This window comes from Cucurbita pepo, chromosome 10 (genome assembly GCF_057944985.1).
Source record: "Cucurbita pepo subsp. pepo isolate OVF chromosome 10, ASM5794498v1, whole genome shotgun sequence".
Lineage (NCBI taxonomy): Eukaryota > Viridiplantae > Streptophyta > Magnoliopsida > Cucurbitales > Cucurbitaceae > Cucurbita > Cucurbita pepo.
The window spans coordinates 11,188,894-11,193,240 of record NC_141807.1 but is presented as its reverse complement, the minus strand read 5'-3'; the positions used below and the strand labels follow the sequence as shown (position 1 = coordinate 11,193,240).

General features: G+C 32.5%; 1 non-coding gene across 1 annotated transcript; it reads right to left on the bottom strand.

Annotated features, from left to right (window-relative positions):
• Positions 1–1,548: 1,548 nt before the first annotated feature.
• Positions 1,549–1,620, bottom strand: TRNAP-UGG (transfer RNA proline (anticodon UGG)). Its single transcript has one exon. It is a non-coding gene; the product is annotated as a tRNA-Pro (tRNA).
• Positions 1,621–4,347: the final 2,727 nt, after the last annotated feature.

The window sequence follows — 4,347 nt, the reverse complement described above, 5'->3', positions numbered from 1 at the left end:
TCCTGAATAAAGTACCGTAGGCAAGCGAAGCTTTTGAAAATGAAAGCGTGTAGAACTCAGATCCACTTTCTCTTCGATTCGTAAACTTCAGATCTGATCATCATTTCGTCTCCGGGTGACTAAGAGAGAATTTAGGCCTGGCGTGCATCCGATTCGGTCAACAATAAGGTACAAAGCGGATTGATAAAATGGGCTTGAAGTTCCATTGTCGTTAGGTCGAAGATCTCTACTTGGTTTAGTGCACTTTGGTAGTTGCGAATGTTGCCGTAATCGAATGTCTTTCTCATTCGACATTCTCTGTTACCAAGCACTCATACTCGCTAGGGTTGAAGAGACAGTCCGTGAGCTAATTGGGTTTCGAGATTGCATATACGCGAAAAGAGCTCGCTTTCGACTTTCTCCTCGGTGTTTTATGCTCGGTTCTGGTTCAGGAAAGGGTCTCATCTCTTTCATTGGAGCACATTGATGCCAAAGGAGTCTTCGGAACTGGTGGAGAGGCTATGATGACTTCAGGCTATTCAAATAGCATGGCTGATACCACAAAGAAAGGGTATCTAAGTCATACTAGTGGAATAGATTTTTCATAATAATTATCTCGATATATGATACCAAAAACCTGCCTGATGACTGATAAGGTAAGGGGTTTCAAAAGACAAAAGAATGACAATTCTACGTGTGATAGAAAAGGAGATCTTTTTTTTTTTAGTGTGCGTGGTTCGCCTGCCTTCCTGACCACGGATAGGCTTTGGGGATTTGCACTTCGGCCCCTTAGAATACCACATCAAGGTGACAGGATTCGAACCTATGGCTCTCTGAAACTTCTTCATCGGTTATTTGGGCGCATCTTTCTTAAAAGGATTGTGACGACAGATGACCTATGTGACGACAGCGGACAACATGCCTGCCTTCCTAACCACGGATAGACTACGGGGCTTTGCACTTCGGCCCCTGAGAATACCACATCAAGGTGACAGGATTCGAACCTATGGCTCTCTGAAACTTCTTTATCGGTTATTTGGGCGCATCTTCCTTAAAAGGATTGTGACAACGGATGATCTATTTGACGACAGCGGACAACATAATGAAAGCGCATCTTCCTTAAAAGGATTGTGACAACAGATGATCTATTTGACGACAGCGAACAACATAATGAAAGCGCATCTTCCTTAAAAGAATTGCGACAACAGATGATCTATTTGACGACAGCGGACAACATAATGAAAAGTTCCTAGAAAGAATAGAACAATTTATGTAATGCTCTTTTTGAAGTCCGGCCCTTCCAAGAATATGTTTCATTCTGTATTCTCATCTTCTTGATTCAATGTTTAAAAACCACATTTTAAATCATATTATCTTGCATAATTCATTTTGATATAATTTTGTTGGGGGCATTTTGAGAATCGAACTTGAGACCTCTCACACCCAAAATGATAATCATACCACTTAGACCAAATGCCTTTATAGTAGACCAAATGCCTATATATTTTCCGTGCCTCAATATATGAAAAATTTATAGAAGTTTCAAAATTGTGCTTGTTTTCTTTTGAAGGGGCATTTTGAGAATCGAACTCGAGACCTCTTGCACCCAAAGCAAGAATCATACCACTAGACCAAATGCCCTTATTAATGACTATATATTAAGTTTTTTATCGAATGTATCATCATTATTTCATCTATTTTCTTTGTTAATGAAATCCATGAGCTAGATAGAAGAAAAATAATAGAATTACTATAGAGAGAAAAAAAATAATAGAATTACTATAGAGAGAAAAAAAAGAATAGAAAAATAATAGAATTACTATAGAGAGAAAAAAAAGAATAGAAAAAGAATAGAATTACTATAGAGAGAAAAAAAAGAATAGAAAAAGAATAGAATTACTATAGAGAGAAAAAAAAGAATAGAAAAAGAATAGAATTACTATAGAGAGAAAAAAAAGAATAGAAAAAGAATAGAATTACTATAGAGAGAAAAAAAAGAATAGAAAAAGAATAGAATTACTATAGAGAGAAAAAAAAGAATAGAAAAAGAATAGAATTACTATAGAGAGAAAAAAAAGAATAGAAAAAGAATAGAATTACTATAGAGAGAAAAAAAAGAATAGAAAAAGAATAGAATTACTATAGAGAGAAAAAAAAGAATAGAAAAAGAATAGAATTACTATAGAGAGAAAAAAAAGAATAGAAAAAGAATAGAATTACTATAGAGAGAAAAAAAAGAATAGAAAAAGAATAGAATTACTATAGAGAGAAAAAAAAGAATAGAAAAAGAATAGAATTACTATAGAGAGAAAAAAAAGAATAGAAAAAGAATAGAATTACTATAGAGAGAAAAAAAAGAATAGAAAAAGAATAGAATTACTATAGAGAGAAAAAAAAGAATAGAAAAAGAATAGAATTACTATAGAGAGAAAAAAAAGAATAGAAAAAGAATAGAATTACTATAGAGAGAAAAAAAAGAATAGAAAAAGAATAGAATTACTATAGAGAGAAAAAAAAGAATAGAAAAAGAATAGAATTACTATAGAGAGAAAAAAAAGAATAGAAAAAGAATAGAATTACTATAGAGAGAAAAAAAAGAATAGAAAAAGAATAGAATTACTATAGAAAGAAAAAAAAGAATAGAAAAAGAATAGAATTACTATAGAGAGAAAAAAAAGAATAGAAAAAGAATAGAATTACTATAGAGAGAAAAAAAAGAATAGAATTACTATAGAGAGAAAAAAAAGAATAGAATTACTATAGAGAGAAAAAAAAGAATAGAAGTTAATTACGAAGTTATTTTGGAGTTCTTATTTTTTATTTTCTCGTGTAAGTTTTAGTTTGATAGTTACATTTGAGACATATATTACACAAGTAAATGATATTAAGAGCATTATCATTAAATGATAATATACTTGGTTGAGACATATATCGTGGAGTACACAAGTAAATGATATTAAAAGAGCATTATCATTAAATGATAATACACTAGGTTGAGACATATACATAGGGGCATTTCAAGAATTGAACTCGGGACCTCTCACACCCTAAGCAAGAATCATACCACTAGACCAAATGCCCTTTCTAAAAAAAATGCAACATTTTTAGCTCCTACTCAATATATTTTTTTCCCTCAAGTTTAAAATCTATTTTCTTAAGCTGTTGTTGGACTATAAAACAAAAAGTTGATGGTCTAGTATTTTACTGGTAAGTAAGACCCAAGTTCATCTTTAGAAATTTTCTTTACAATAATAAATAGACCCAAGTTCATCTTTGTTGTTGTCTAATTGTGATTTTGCAAAAAGCTTAACTAATATGAAATATCGAGGTAAATCAAGAATATATCCTACACGTCATTCAAGATGACAATAAAATTGAGTTAAATTGAACGCAGTTTTAGTTTCATGTTTAGTAGGTTCAAGATGAAGCATAATTGTATTAATGATATTAAAGAAAAATTCGTGTTTTGTTAGAAGGGACCAACTTCATTTAAGGTACTAGGAGTTTAAACTACTTCCATTGTAATTTCAATCACTCCATAATGATTACAAATTTAGGGTTGGCTAATTGGACATCAATTATCAACTTTAGGTTATAATTTAGGTAGTAGCCATTATAATATTGATAACTCTGTAAGAGTAGAGTTATATCAAGTCTTTTTATAGTTAATATTGCACCCTTATTCACAATTTTCTCATTTATTACCCATTTATTCTACTACTTAGTGAGCATGAAATCGTTTATTGCGGTCTAACATGAAAAAAAAATATGATTTGGCATAAATCGATCTTAATTGTATATTTAGTTGAGTTATATGGTAAAATTTCAGACATTTATGCTAAACCATGTGGGAGTAGCAAATTTGGAAACAAATGGGGGATGACATGAAAAGTTTAAATCCACGTCATCAGTCCAAGTGGGTCATTTACTACCCAATGAGGAACATCCTATGTTGACTACTTATTCCTTTTCAGCCCTAAAGGGGAACCCATGCTCAATATAAAAGGAAAAGGAAGACCAACAGGAGAGGGGCCACATTTTGGGGGAGAAAATCGAATTACACAGCAGCAGCCTCTGCTGTGAAACTAGAGAAGAAGAAGAAAACACTAATCCAGCAGCTGTTGACAGCAGAAAGAAAAGGAGACCAACAAGGATTGATTAGGGCAAAGAGGTGGACGTGAGAGCTCAAGAGAAGGGAACTTCCATTGATGAACGGCAACAAACCGGGATAACTCTCTATTTCCTTGTTCTCTTTCCTTATTCCATCAATTTTACATGATGAAGATGCGGATTCCTCTGTTTAATTCAGTTTGTTTGGAGAGCTAAACTTAATAGGGGAGGCGAGAGAGTTTTATATAGTTTAAGTAT